The 16,478-nt window shown below is 41.2% G+C and overlaps 1 long non-coding RNA gene across 2 annotated transcripts; it reads left to right on the forward strand.

Moving 5' to 3' along the window:
- Positions 1-3,628, forward strand: LOC140068765 (uncharacterized). Of its 2 annotated transcripts, none has more exons than XR_011848548.1 (3): positions 1-104; positions 932-1,051; positions 2,721-3,628. It is a non-coding gene; the product is annotated as an uncharacterized lncRNA (long non-coding RNA). The 2 variants fall into 2 exon arrangements; XR_011848549.1 differs by lacking the exon at positions 1-104 and adding an exon at positions 553-823.
- The last annotated feature ends 12,850 nt before the right edge of the window (positions 3,629-16,478 follow it).

Consider the following 16,478-nt stretch of genomic DNA (forward strand, 5'->3'; position numbering starts at 1 on the left):
CATCTGATTTGGTTGTTAACGCTTGTCACAGTTGTCGGTGCTCTATTCTTTAGGATTCTGTGTGATATCACATGACCAGGATCGTACAGAGAATCAGAAAACCTGTGAGTATTGATAAAGAAAATGATGTCCCTTTAAATGAAATTTGTGGGGTTTTTTGTTGTTTTTTTTAAAAGAAATGTTCTCGTATTCTGGCCAGAAAGCTCTCATTTACTTTGATTGCTTGGGGGGAAAAAAAAATCCTGTTTTGTTTCTATTTTTTGGCAGCCACAACTAGTGTGGGGTGTGTCCTTCCTATTCCTAAAAGCAGCCCATCTATATTTAGTGAGTGACAAAGGCTGATTAACACCTGCTCTTCCTGCTATAAAATGACTAAACTCTGGATCCTATAATATCACGACTGATAATATAACAAATACAAGCGTCCTAGAACCACTGGGGGGGGTGGGTCTAACAGATGGGAGTCCTATTCCCCCTGCTTCTCCTCTAGTCATGCACGCCTGCACTAATATGGAGGGACTCTGCCGCCCATCATTCATTTTTACCTACATATACAATCCAGTTTCTCACATCGGGCTGCATTGAGTCATTTCTATTGACTTGTGGACAATGCCAGGGGAGGCCGAGGGCAGGAAACACCTGGCTGCTGCTGTTTATCTGGAAAGGGTCCAGCTCATGATTGTGCTAAATATCCCCTGGGCTTGTATATAGTAGTCACCAGGTCCCCATCACGTGTATACTGCACTCAGCCATAACAACCTCTCTGCACCTAAATAAAGCAATTGGGACCATGTGAATACTGCAGATGTATGGCTGTCAGCTTGTGAGTTATTTCTTACATTCTCAGCCACTGAAAGCTTTTACAATGAAAGCACAAAGGACGTTTTTATTAACCCAAAATTGCTTCTAAAATCCTTCTGTTCTGTTGCAGTTGTCCTCAGAATTGTCATTCATTACATTATTTATCGACCTGTTAGACTTGGCACAAGAGTCAACTCCATGGGGAAATGATGCAGCAGAATCTCCAGGGCTTGTGTGATATATGTAAATGGTAAGCGTGATATAAGAGACCATATTGTACTTGTATTTATAGGTATTTTTTAATTGAATTATAAAAAGAATATACAAACAACAAAATGAAGTTGTCACACAAATATGATACATTAAAATACATCATGTAATTTCAGATACTACAAACAATTGAGCAGGAACATTGGTGTCGAAGCGCTTCAATGAGTAGAGAGCGGAGGTCATGGAGGGGACTCAACAAGGTTCTTATAATTAAAAATCAATACAGTTTATTAAATCATATTTAAGACAATTAAATTTAATACACTTGATTGATTTTTAATAAGAACTTTGTTGACTCCATACTTTGGGTTTTGTCTATGATGTTTCCATGAAGTAGCTTCATACTAACGATATAGAGGGTTATTATACTGTATATGCCCATCCCGCTATATGTGTTGCTTCGGACATGTTTGACGCTCTAATAGTGATTTAAAGGAGTTATCTAGGCTAAAAATATTAGTAACTTATCCTAAGGATGACAATCAGGCATGGCATTGAATATTAATACTACCCATTGAGGCTGGTTTTCAAAAAAGATTTTGGACCAATATGTCCAAAAATGTAATACCCCCTAATACTTAGTGTTATGGCGAATGTGTTCAATTGCCTTGGTGTTTGAATTATTATGCATATACAGGCAGCTTTTAGATTACGTATCAGATAGATTCTATAGGTTTGTCTTTAAGTGGAATTTGTTTGTAAGTTGGAACTGGTATATTTTTTTTAAGTGTAACTCCAGACAAAGTATTTTTTTACATCCCTGTATGAAGTGAATTTTCATAAATTTGGGCTGTCATGAGTGTAAGGATTAACAATGAAGCCTCATTGTAGACACTTTTATTACCGTTATATTGACAATTGCAGCCTTGAGAGTTTTACCAGGGGTCACAGTCGGCAGAGAGGTCTGTTTGTTACTAGGAGTTGTCTGTAAGTCGGGTGTTCTTAAAGAACATCTACCAGGATGAAAGGTTGTATGCAAATGAGCCTCCGTTGACACCTATTGATCATGGAGCTCCTCAGGCTCATTTGCATACAGTCCTTCATCCTGGTGGTAGATTCCCTTTAAGTCAGGGACTGTCTGTATAAATAATATTTGGGAAAAAGAATGTTAATATTCGAATCCTGGAAAAACCTCTGAATAGGCATAATAAAGTAAAATAAAGTATTTTGACCTCCGAATACTCTTGTGCGCTGGGTCGGAAGTGGTGAAATGAAACTAGTGACAGAAATATGTAATTCTCTATTTACCCTGTGGGGGAGCTGCAGGCGTTAGCAATCTTTTAGGTTACCTCCTTGATCATACTTGATTACTGAACGACCATTCTAATAAAAGGCAATGTCCAGAGGACAACTTTGGGAGTGTGAACAATTTCTACCTATAGTTAGTGTAATGTGTGTAATGTAGACTCTATATTGCCTCACTGCCTTGGTGACGGTGGTTGTTGTATTTTTCCCTCTTCACAATTAGCTGCGTTCTCCTCTCCCACCTCTGCCAGCAGCGTAATTTTGTCGTTTCTCTGTACTTAAGGCTAATTGTAAGTGGCAGGACTCCATTTAAAGGCACTAACAACAACATGTAAACAAAACATCATTTTAATTGTCTGCTTAGAAAGACGGATTTACCTTTAAGCTACAATTTTCTTTTGCAGGAATCTGTGAAAATTATATCCACTTGTCTTTTAGGTGCCAGTTTAATTTAGTAGTTCCCATTCTCCGTTGCGCTGAGTATGACGCCAGTGACAGAATGTGCCTCATAAACATTTATTCTGTCACTATTTTCTACCTCGGAGAAATCCCCTCACTACTTGGGTTGTTTATGGCTTTTGTGCCTACAAAAAGCAACTTTTGTCGCTCATTGACGAGAGCCATTTTGATTTGTATGCCTTAATACAAGCTGGCGTCTAATTATATTCCGCCTGTGATCATAGCGGTCATGGAAAAACGAGCTGATAATTCATCTTGGAGTTTGTATCGAACCAAGAACAGACCGGTATAATTATTCTAATCAAGATATATTTTCCACTTCTGGGGCACTGCTCTCTGCAAGTTTCTGGGCCTGAAAGCTTTTTAACATCTTGCCCTCTTTCTATCATAAAGACAAACAACGCTGATGGCTGGCAAATTACATTATTGTGGAGCTGGCAGCTGAGGACGGGTGAATAATAGGACGGAGGAGCGTCTTCTGACAAAAAGAATCTGCCAATAAACATTTTCTTCAAGGAGTTGCGGAACACTGGTGTTTTTGACTTGTTCCATTGAGACTGAGATATTTTACTGCACAGTCTCAGCTGTCTCATTAGAATACATGATTCCAAAGCCACAGAATGGGGTTTCTGTACATGGCGCTGTGATGGATGGCTGCTGTTATTTTCCCAAAAAAAGAGAGCATGTTGGAGAATTTTGAGAGACTTTTACACAAATTATATAGCAATAGGGGCAGCACGGTAGCACTTCTGACTGGGTAGCACCTCTGCCTTGCAGCACTGGGGTCTTGGGTTCAAGTCCCACCCAAGTCAACATCCGCAAAGAGTTCATTTTCTACGTGTTTGCGTGGGTTTCCCCCGGGTCCTCCGTTTTCCTCCCACACTCCAAAACATACTGGTAGGTTGATCAGATTGTGAGCCCCATGGAAACAAGGACTGATTTGTCAAGCTCTGTGCAGCGCTGCGTAATCTGTAGGCGCTAAATAAATAAAGGAATTATTATTTACATGACTCACGGAGTGGTTTTGCATATTTTTGTTGCCCAAATTTTCTAAAGTGTACAAAGCACACACAACTAAACTGCAAAACAAAAGAAAATAAACTATTTTTCACAATATTACTTGGGTGCTAGGGAGAAAATTTCACCACCACTGGACTTGGTGGAACAATGGAAGGCAATCAGTTGAGGAATTGGTAGTGATGAAAATTTTCCTTAACCCTTTAAGGACCTCGCCCTTTTTTGTTTTTTCATTTCTATTTTTCACTCCCCACAATCAAAAATTCTATAACTGTTTTATTTTTACACGTTCAGAGCTGTGTGATGGCTTGTTTTCTGCGTAACAAATTGCACTTTATAGTGATGGTATTTATTATTCCATGCTGTGTACTAGGAAGCAGGAAAGGGTTAAAACGAGACAGCCTCGGGTCTTCAGAAGACCCAAGGCTGTCATGGTGATGGATTGCCGCTCCCCGATGACGTCACGGGGAGCAACGATTCTTGGGAAAACTGCTAGCACTGATTGCGGGTGTTAGCGGTAAGTCTTAGGTGTGATATGCAGCAAAGACTTACCAGCTTTGGAGAGGGCTCAGCCCGTGAACCCTCTCCATTCACCAACGGTCAACCCGTGACATGCTATTATGTCACGGGTCGTGAAAGGGTTAAATGATCACTAGTGTCGGGGTTCGGGATCAGTGTATCCTCTGGACCATCGCGGGAGGTGGTACTAGCTGACACCTGGGACCTGAATCTAAGTGGCAAAGCGGTGTGGTTTGCTGCGGCAGGGTACCACCAGGTCGTTCCACAGGTGCGACTAGCCCGGAGTGGCAGCCGAGGTCGAGGAACCTTACCAGAAGACAGTCTCATGGTCGGGTCCAGGCACAGGGTCAGGGCAGGTGGCAGAGATGCAAGGTCCAGTCCAATCTGTGATCAGCAACAGGAGGTCCAGGCAGATGGGAACGGGAACACAGGCACATGGGACACAGGAACACAGGCACATGGGACACAGGAACACGGAGGGACTCTGATAACACAGGAACACAGCAGCCGAGGACTCAGCAGCAAGAACACACGGGAATGCAGGGAAACTCAGCAATGTCGCAAGGAAGCTTTCTCAGTGGCGTAAGCACAAAGATCCGCAAGGCAGTAAGGGAGGTGCCGGACTATAAGGTGGAGATGTTCAGCCAGCGCACCCATCAGCGGTGCGCTGGCCCTTTAAATTTTCATCAGCCTGCGCATGGTCTCCCTAGGAGTCGGGGACACTCCGAAGGCGAGCAGGAGCCGGGACAGTCCACCTAGTGGCTGCATCAGGGGCGCATGGAGGAACACGGGTGCACCCGCGATCCGAGCCAGGGATCGCGGGCGCACCCGTGACAACCAGAGTTCAACCCACTACCATTCCCCTAAGGTTGGGCATGAAATGTCATTTCTAGAATTCCCTTTTTTAAATGAAATATTTCCGCTTTACCTATAAATAAGAGGAGAATAACATTTGCCTAGATGAGTGAAGTTTAGAGGCTGCAGTTAGTGTAAATTCAGATCTTCGGTTCTATAGTACCTAGAAACATACTTCTCAAGTTATGTTGAAGATAAGAATCATACTTATGGTACTGTGAGCTACAGACAGTATGAAAATGTGAGCAGCGGATAAAAAAATCTAATTCCCATCTTTTTAAACTGATTTTATAACTTGTTCTGTAGCTCACAGAACCCCAAACCTGATGTGATCTGAAAGAAGGAATTCTAGAAGGGACATTTCATTAGTTACTTGAGGTCTAGTAGTTTAATGGGGTAGATAGGTGAAAGGTTTCTGTTATACCAGGAGGGGACCGAATAGTATGACATCTCTGCCCCTGTGACTTACAGCGTAACTGTAATGTTTATATAGTTTTTATTATGGCTACAATAGTTGAAATGTAACATTTTTCCAATATACATTACCTTATTGCAACAGGAGATACGGGCTACGGACTGCAGGGTCAACAAAGGGTGAGGGGACGGGGCTATGCAGTATGCTCTTTCCCATCTTTTCTTAGGAATTTCAGGAACAAGCTCCATCTTGTTTGCTCTGTCCTGTCTACACTGTGCACTTATGTTCCCCCACACAAAGTGTACACAAAAAAAAATCACCCATAAGTCTGCTCTGCAAACCACCTTCATCTCTCTACAAGGCTATAGTCGCTTCATTGAAGAGAAGGGAGTAGCATCAGCACAGAGTCCGATACACAAGATGACAACTATTTACTTCTGTGTGTGCTCTCTCTCCTCGATTCTCTGTACTTCCCACCCCCCACTGTCCTAGGTTGAAGGGAGAGTGATAGCACCTGCTGAACAGCCTGGCTGACACATGCATCTTAGCAGGTTGTGTGTATTGTAGTCATAAGGCCGTAATAGATTATATGTCTATGCGTAATAGTACATAGATATGTATGTAAGTGTACTGTATATAATAATCGCTGTAAATGTAATGTTCGTATGGATTTGAGGATGTAAAAATGACATTGAATTTATCTGTCAGGTTAGGGTCACATCTGTGCTGCACTGCAGTTACACTGCAGCGAATTAGCCTTAGATTCTGTGTCCTGATAGGCTGGGCTGCTAGTAATAGTGCATAACAATGGGAAGTGAGGGAAGCTGCTGTGGTCTCAGTGCCTTAGCTGATGTCATGACCAGGAAGTGCCCACCTATTTCAGGCAAAGCTGATTTTTTGTCATCCAGAAAATCAACTTTGTAGTGAGATGTATTTTTACAATTGCATGGAGTTTAGTGCTGAAGTCAAGCTCACCCCCTCTGCTGTATTTATGCCCTTATGTCCAGGACTTTAGCAGCTATACTAAATTCTGATGAATGATGTCAATAACAGAGGGAGAATTTTGAGGTGAAGGAAGCTTGACTTTAGTGCTAAAATCTCCCCCTCCATTACTTTACAACCAATTTCATTCCAATTCAAAGCTGATTTTCTGAATGATACCATCACGCGGAGCCATGAAAGAAACATGATCTGTAAGCTGCTAATCTTCTTCACGACACACTAGTAGAGGTTTATTGGGACACTTTCCACTGACAGGTAACCTTTAAATGTAATTGAAATTTTTTGCATAGTGCTGGATCTCTCCGAATATAGAATCTTGTCACTTTGACCTGAAAAATATAATGTGTTAGTGGTAATTAGTGTTCCTAAATCCAGCATGATTCTCCAGTAGGAAATACATTTCCTATATTTCCTGGGGATAAATCTGATTGGTTGTTATGGACAATTTTGTGTATTGCACAATATAGATTGTTACAAAAAGTATACATATTTTTTTGCTAGAATAAAGAGTTATACTGTATATACGTATACAGGCAGTCTCTTGGTTATGTACAGAATAGGCTCTGTAGGTTTGTTCTTAAGTTGAATTTGTATGTAAGTCAGAACTGTATATAATTGTAACCCCAAATAATTTTTGGTCTCTTTGAAAATTGGCTTTTATAAATGTTGCATTGTCATAAGAACCAGGATTAACAATAAAACTTAATTACAGACGCCAGTGATAACTGTTTTAGCTGTTTATTGCGGCCAAAGGCTAAAGTACATTACCAACATCCAGAGGTCCGTTTGTAACTGCGGGTTGTCTGTATGTCAGGTGTCCTTAAGTAGGGGACCGCCTGTACTGTAATTCACCTATACGGATGCAGCTCTTGTTGAAAATGTGTTAACACAATTAGTCATCACAGAAATTTGGTGGTTCCCTGTCACTAACACTACAGACCGTGTTGTCATGTCTGGTTAAGACTGTCATGTTAACCAGTGATGCATCTGTAGGCATCTAAATATTCAACCATGCAGGGAAAACAAAGCAAATGCAGATGCTTTGGTGCATGATGTGTCTGACACTGCTTTGTCATATGTATGGCCTACAATACTCTATGGAAACACCTGCGGGAAGTGAACATATGAATCTCAGTATGAACATAACTTAATAGGAATAATTTGCATAATAGAAATGTAAAGGATATGAATACATTGCTATACATTGAATAACGTAAGAATTCCCTATACACTGCAGAGTATTTCCATCATAAAGTGATTGTGGATCTCCTCATCTCTTGTGATTGCTGACCTTGTAGCCATCTATACTGCATCTTCTTCAGTGATATGTAGGCTGCTCCTTCTCTCCACCGCTCACATATTCCCAGGCATAGTTAAAATTACCTTTTACAATCACTCTGTAAAGATGCAAGATCATTTTGTTGCCAATCTCTGCCGCCTGCAGATGAATATAAAGAAGCTTCCATCACTGGATGATCACTTAATTGGGATTTACAGGAAAGAAGCAGCAGCAAGACGTTTCTAATTGGAAGTGATGTTTTGAATATATATGTATATACTGTATATGTATGTGACCCATGTACTTCTCAATCCTGCATTAAATTATTAATCTGTAAAATTATAGATTTAGATATAAAAACACAGATGGCGACAAAAAATAATGTTCTGGGATGTTTGCAGGTCCTGATAATACCCTAGGGATTTTTTTAAAGTTTATCTCACCAAGTGGACATTGTAGTGTTCTCTCTCACAGCGAGCAATCCCAGCACTTACAGATTGTTCTTAGTCGGTAGTTAAAGGCCTGATACACAAATGTTGTTTCTATGGGATATTTATTTCTGTGGGCTCATACACAGGGTTTCCACAAACCCATGTACACACGTGGAGAAAATTGTTGGTACCCCTTGTGCAATGAAATAAAAAATAATAATAAATTACATTTCTATGAAAATGAACAAATGAAAGGCAGACATTGCTTTTCATCCATGCTTCAACAGAATTTATAATAAAAATAAAACTTCTAAAACAGGCCCAGACAGAAATGATGGCACCCCTGAAAAAAATGTGAGCAATGGGACTTGTTAAATCGCGGTGTGTCCAGTAATTAGCATTACAGGTATCTACAGTCTTATAATCAGTCAGTGCCTGTATATAGGGCTACAGCTACTCACTGTGCTGTTTGGTGACATGGATCACAGGAAGCAAAGGAGCTCAGAATAAAAATTATAGACAAACATGGTAAAGGTTATAAAGACCATCTCCAATCATGATGTTCCTGTGATTACAGTTGTACATATTATACAGAAATGTAAGATCTATGGGACCATAGCCAACATCCCCTGGACATGAAGGAAGAAAATTGATGACAAATCCATGAGAGGAATAATACAAATGGTAACAAAAGAGCCCAGAAATGTTTTTTAACGAGATTAAAGCTGAAGTTCAAGCTCAACCATCTGTTGTTATTTTAGCCAAAGTGGACTTAATGGGAGACGACCAAGGAGGACACTATTGCTGAAAACAAATCATAAAAAAGCAAGACTGGAATTTGTAAAACTACATGTTGACAAGCCACCAAGCTTCTCGGAGAATGTCTTATGGGCAGGTGTGTCTAAAATCAAACTTTTTGGTAAGGCACAACAGCTCTATGGAAAAATGGAAAAATTAAGCATTTCTTTAAAAGACCCTGTCCCTACTCCTACATGGAGGAGGCTGTTATGTTCTGGGGCTGCTTTGCTGCATCTGGCACAGGTTTCTTGAATCTGCACAGGGTAAAATGAAATCTCAAGACTATCAAGGGAGAGAAATGTGCTGCTCAGTGCCAGAAAGCTTGGTCTCAGTCGCAGGTCATGGGTCTTGCAACAGGATAATGACCCAAAACACAGAGTTAAAAACACCCCAAAATGGCTAAGAGGAAACATTGGACTATTCTGAAGTGGCTTCATTAGCCTGGACATAAATCCTAATGACCATCTTTGCAAGGAGCTGAAATCCTTCACACCCCAGACAATTGGAGGAGTTTGCTTATGAGGAGTGGAAAAAATATGTTACAAAAATCATTTGATTGCAGCGATGGCCTCAAAAGGTTGTGCAATAAGATTGTAGAAGTAACCATAGAAGCTTCCTACAGCAGTACAGCAAGCAGAGATCTAGTAAACCATGAGGAATTGATACAGAAAGTATATTGGAAAATTGTGTAACTTTTCATTGCACAAACAAGAGTAATTATTTGCTCAAAGTGGACAACCCCTTTAAGGAACCATTATTTCTGTCCACGCCTGTTTCATGATATATTTTGTAAATTCTGTTCTAGCATGGTTAAAAAGCAATGTCTGCCTTTCGTTTGTTCATTTTCATAGACATATAATTTATTTTTACTTTCGTAAGATTCAAGTTATTTCTGGGACCATTGTAGGTTTTTCTTTCATTAAGCGAGGGGGACCAACAATTTTGTCCATGTGCTTGAGGTTAGGGCCTGTGTAGACGTCACACACCAATCACACATGTGCTGCAGGCAAAGGACCACGGGTTGGTTGTTTTCGGTCCAGAGTACACAACATTTGTGTGCAGGAAGCCTAAGGGCACTTTCAAACTTGCTAAGGTTGGTCCGTGAACCACAGACAGCATGTGGTCCTGTTTCATCAACCAATCAAAATGCTGATGATGCAAGGAGTCCCTGCTTCCCCACTGCGCTATTAGTGTTATTGGTTAATGTTGCCACTGCTGTTCAGCAGGGACTCCTAGCATCATACATCACTATCATGTAAGGAACCCATTCCTGTGTGGTTGGTCTGTGAAACAGGACACTGCACATTCCATGATTCACTAACCGAACCCGGCAAGTGTGAAAGTGCACTAAGACTGGTCGTCTTTTGATCTAAGGTTTAGCACAAACTGACCTCTTTCCTCATGTTTGAAGCCTATGGCGGACCCAGCCATGTATCTTTACATCGTTGTCCTTTCATTTCAATGACCAGTTTGCTAAATTAAATTTCCCCTGCAGTAGAAATGTGTAGCTCTCCCTGATCATAGAGCTTATCCCTGGAGGGTTATAAAGCCTGACTGGCTCCAATTTATAAAAGGGCCTGTCTTTATGAGCCCTCTAATTAAAGGCTACTTAAAGGCTATGTACCAATTCTAGGAAATCATATTTGATTATGTATTTATGCAAAATATATTTTAATTGCAGTGCAATAAAAAAAAAGGATGCCAAAGGTGTTCATAGAATATACCAAAGATACGTAAAATTAGCAAATAATATCCATAATATCAATGATGTGTCACCAAAGGTTTATATGCTATACATTATTCTGTATTCACCTCACTAGAATAAAATGAGGGCAAAAATTAAAAGAACTACTATCCCTGAATTCATCTCTCATTGTGAACGCTGGGGATGTTGCCGCCAAGCACTACAGTATTTTTGGCCTTTATTCTTACAATGATGCAGCTGTATGCCAAACATTACCACTGTTACCACTTGTAGTCAGAGGAGATATATAGTGAAGGATGAATATTAAGACCTACTTCTGATCACAAAATAGCTTCTCAATTATGCGGCTGTCAGGATCCATCTATATGTGAATAAATCTGGAGCGACTGTGATATAACGGCCTCTATTGACTGCTGCACTGATAGTAATTATAGCATTGAGACATTTACAAGAACATAAACTTGTGGGGATGCTACGTAAGCAGCCTCTGATTGTCGCCATCCACGTAAAGATCCACAGGATGTACATCACAGTCTACTATGCTACTTTATCATTGTTTTTGGAGTATGCTGATTAATAAAGCCCATCTTTTAGTCTTCGCATGCTAATGGACTCCCTATGAACACATATATAGTATACACTGTTAAGGATAAGAGGGGGGGGGGGTATAAATATTGGCTACTGTGTGGGGCAGTATAGCTATATAAGATACTGTGTGGGAGCACTGACTACTTTGGTGACACCGCTACTACATTGACCACAGTAGGTGGCCATTTTTACTATATTGGCAACTGTGGGGGCAATGTATATTGGCAACTGTGGGGGCACTGTTATATTGGCAACTGTGGGGGCTATGTATATTGGCAACTGTGGGGGCACTGTTACTATATTGGCAACTGTGAGGACATAAGATTAGAACACTATTAAGTTTGTGATAAGATGGCAGAGAAGATTATGTTCAGTGGGGAACCTAACATCTTTGTGTTGCTAAATCTTCAGAGATAAGTTGTGGCTGAAAGACATAAAATATGGTAAGTGCTGGTATTACACGTGAGCTCACAATACCCACTATTTATACAATGATATTGGTTCTATTTTTATGATTAAGCTGGGTTCTGGTACTATTTTATATATCCATCTTGGGGTTAGAGTTAGTTTTTGTAACTTTAACCACCCTCAAAAAACTAAAAATTAAAAAAGTCCTTTCACATTTTCTATTTTTAACTATCCATGTGTGTTTCAAACAAATACTGCAACAAAAGTTTTTTTAAGATGTTAAGAAGTTATAGCCTTTAAACTAATAAGTATAAAATTGTTTTAAAAATGCCCTGGTCATTAAAGCCTGTTACCGCTTTGCCAAAAAGGGGTTAAATTTGCTTTATATTTCTATAAAAGAGAGAATATGGCTCTATACCTAAATAGTCTGTGCAGTTAGGTATGTATATTATATTATGCATAGTTAGCTAAATGTGTATTTTATATTGTAGAATAGAAGGCTATAAAATTGAAAGTCGAAAATTGTTAATTAAATCATTTTTAGACACAAAAAGGTTGGTTTAAATATTCTATTAATTTACAGTGTTTTTTTTAAATATTGCAATTGTTTTTTTTACAGTGGGTATAATTTGTTTCACACTTTGCCCTATATGACATCATAGGGAGCCTGTTGTTAAAAATTAGATTCCCATCCTGCCAAGATGCATCAGAAAATCTCGGCTACTTCTGCACTATTCAAGTGCAATTGTGCATTTCTTTCCCCCTATTTGTGGGTTCATACTGGAAGGTAATAAAGGGTAGATGTGGCCGGTGTAATGTGAGATGCTACAAAGTATCCTGTGTCCATCTGTTTCCATAAGTGAGAGCTGTGCATTAGCAGCCCATGTATCCCTTTCATGTCTGCCGCTTGCAATGCGCTGAACCTTCTGATTGGTCTTTTCATGTTCCTGCCATAGCGCTCTATGTGTACATAGAAACACATTCATTTCTCTTCCATCTGTTAGAATAAATTCCATCATTCCTTTAACACCAGAAACCTTTCTTTAGAAAAGTGGGAGTTTTATTATTCAAATCCAATCAGCTGTGCTGTCAGGAATCGGATGAGAGTGCACTGGAGCAAATGATTCTCTTTGAGTGATACAAATATTTAGAAATGGAGGTGCGATTTCCCACTTCTGTGCAAATATAATCTACACGTCTCAGACAGACAGTGGATCAGCTTCTTCTATGTAAGGAGACAGAAGTGTAAGGAAGGATCAGAACATTACATATAAGAGAAACTGAATGAATCAAATAGGAATATGGTGTTACAGAGCATGAATAGCTGCGCTGATTGTATATAGTGTCCTACAACAGCAGGAGCTAAATTAGGGTTTTGGCGATTTTTCATAAAAATGAGAAAAACTGCACCCAAAATTCTGAACCTACTAACTAATGTCCACTAATTAAATATGTAAATGTAACCCTTATTATGTGTTCAGTGATACCGATGAATAGTACAACCAGGGCCAGTGTCAGCATTGGGCATTACCCGGGCAAGTGACGGGGCCCAGAGCTGCTACATAAGGAATTAGGCTGTACATAAGGAATCCATGGGGGGTAAGAGGGGCTGTATCTAATGAATCTATAGAATGTGAGAGGGGGCTTATTTAAAATAAAGAGGGCTGGCATGATAACCTAGGGGATATTTTAGGGGACAGGAGACTGTTTTAGTTTATAAACTTTTAATGTTGCCACGTGAGTTGACTGCAAAGGGGCCCACTGAGGCTCTGTCGCCCAGGGGCCTACTGAAAACTGGAGCCAACCCTGAATACACCTAACATGCTGGAATGAAAGAAAGCTGTGCTCTGCATGTAGCGACAAGGTCCACATCTATTAACCTTTATGTGACCGCAGGATCAGACACAAAAAGAGTGGATGTGTTACAAATAGAGATGAGCGAACATACTCGTCCGAGCTTGATGCTCGTTCGAGCATTAGCGTACTCGAAACTGCTCGTTGCTCGGACGAATACTTCGCCCGCTCGAGAAAATGGCAGCTCCCGCCGTTTTGCTTTTTGGCGGCCAGAAACAGAGCCAATCACAAGCCAGGAGACTCTGCACTCCACCCAGCATGACGTGGTACCCTTACACGTTGATAGCAGTGGTTGGCTGGCCAGATCAGGTGACCCTGGGATAGACTAGCCGCTGCCCGCGCTGCTCGGATCATTCTGTGTCTGGATGCCGCTAGGGAGAGAGCTGCTGCTGGTCAGGGACAGCGTTAGGGTGCTAGTAGATTACTGTTAGGCAGGAGTGATTCAACAAGAACCCAACAGCCCTTCTTAGGGCTACAATAACGTTATACTTTTTTTTTTTTTGTTTGCTTGTGGCTGGACTTGCTGGCACTAGTAGTGCAGCTAGTACCATATTGTGAGGAATTTGCAGGGGGACTTGCTACTGTTGTGTTTAGCTCTTAGTGACACACATATCCACCCCAAAGGAGAATCCAAACGGCTTACTTACGCCTACAATAGCGTTATATATATTTTATTTCTGGTTGATCTGCTGGTGGCTGTCCTTGCTGCAGTGCATATACTAGCCAATTGTGAGGAATTTGGAGTGAGACTTGCGACCGCTGTGTTTAGCGCTAAGTGAGGCACATATCCATCGCAAAGACCGAAGTGGGAAAATTTATTAGGGGTTGGATTTCAATTAGGCACAGTCTGCCATTTCCTTTTTATTTTCCTTTTATTTTTTCATAACTCAGCGTCATCTCATCAGTGTGCTTTCATACTTGGCTAGAAAATAGCCAAAGGAGAATCCAAACGGCTTACTTACGCCTACAATAGCGTTATATATATTTTATTTCTGGTTGATCTGCTGGTGGCTGTCCTTGCTGCAGTGCATATACTAGCCAATTGTGAGGAATATGGAGTGAGACTTGCGACCGCTGTGTTTAGCGCTTAGTGACGCACATATCCATCGCAAAGACCGAAGTGGGAAAATTTATTAGGGGTTGGATTTCAATTAGGCACAGTCTGCCATTTCCTTTTTATTTTCCTTTTATTTTTTCATAACTCAGCGTCATCTCATTAGTGTGCTTTAATACTTGGCTAGAAAATAGCCAAAGGAGAATGCAAACAGCTTACTTACGCCTACAATAGCGTTATATATATTTTATTTCTGGTTGATCTGCTGGTGGCTGTCCTTGCTGCAGTGCATATACTAGCCAATTGTGAGGAATTTGGAGTGAGACTTGCGACCGCTGTGTTTAGCGCTTAGTGACGCACATATCCATCACAAAGACCGAAGTGGGAAAATTTATTAGGGGTTGGATTTCAATTAGGCACAGTCTGCCATTTCCTTTTTATTTTCCTTTTATTTTTTCATAACTCCGCGTCATCTCATCAGTGTGCTTTCATACTTGGCTAGAAAATAGCCAAAGGAGAATCCAAACGGCTTACTTAAGCCTACAATAGCGTTATATATATTTTATTTCTGGTTGATCTGCTGGTGGCTGTCCTTGCTGCAGTGCATATACTAGCCAATTGTGAGGAATTTGGAGTGAGACTTGCGACCGCTGTGTTTAGCGCTTAGTGACGCACATATCCATCGCAAAGACCGAAGTGGGAAAATTTATTAGGGGTTGGATTTCAATTAGGCACAGTCTGCCATTTCCTTTTTATTTTCCTTTTATTTTTTAATAACTCAGCGTCATCTCATCAGTGTGCTTTCATACTTGGCTAGAAAATAGCCATAGCAATAGGATAGCATTGTTTGGTTTTAAAAACTAAAAAACACAAAAAAAAACTAAAAAACACAAAAAAACACAAAAAACAGTTAAAAAAAAAATTAAAGTTATATAACTTTCATTTTCAAAATGTTTAACCCGAGGGCTAGGGGTAGAGGACGAGGGCGGGGACGTGGGCGTCCATCTACTGCAGGGGTCAGAGGCCGTGGTCCTGGGTGGGGTGAGACACCACCTGCTGATGAGGGAGCAGGGGAACGCCGCAGAGCTACACTCCCTAGGTTCATCATGTCTGAAGTTACTGGGACTCGTGGTAGAGCACTGTTGAGGCCAGAACAGTGCGAACAGGTGATGTCGTGGATTGCCGACAATGCTTCGAGCAATTTGTCCACCAGTCAGTCTTCCACGCAGTCCACCCATGTCACCGAAATCGGCACTCCTCCAGCTCCTGCACCTCAGCCTCCTCCCCCCCAGTCTGCCCCCTCCCAGGAAAATTTGGCATTTGAACCGCCATACTCTGAGGAACTGTTTTCTGGACCCTTCTCACAGTCACAAACCACTTGTCCGGTTGCTGCTGAGCAATTTTCCGATGCCCAGGTTTTCCACCAGTCGCAGTCTGTGGGTGATGATGACCTTCTTGACGTAGTGGAAGAAGTGTGTAAAAAGGTGTCCGACGATGAGGAGACACGGTTGTCAGACAGTGGTGAAGTTGTTGTCAGGGCAGGAAGTCCGAGGGGGGAGCAGACTGAGGGATCGGAGGATGATGAGGTGACAGACCCAAGCTGGGTTGAGAGGCCGGGTGAACACAGTGCTTCTGAGACGGAGGAGAGTCCTATAGCAGAACAGGTTGGAAGAGGCAGTGGTGGGGCCAGACGGAGAGGCAGGGCCAGAGCAGGTGCATCAGCGCCAAATGTAGTGAAGCTCCCGTGGCGAGGGCTCCCGCGGCGAGGGCTAGATTTT

Source organism: Engystomops pustulosus, chromosome 7 (genome assembly GCF_040894005.1).
Source record: "Engystomops pustulosus chromosome 7, aEngPut4.maternal, whole genome shotgun sequence".
Classification (NCBI taxonomy): Eukaryota; Metazoa; Chordata; class Amphibia; order Anura; family Leptodactylidae; genus Engystomops; species Engystomops pustulosus.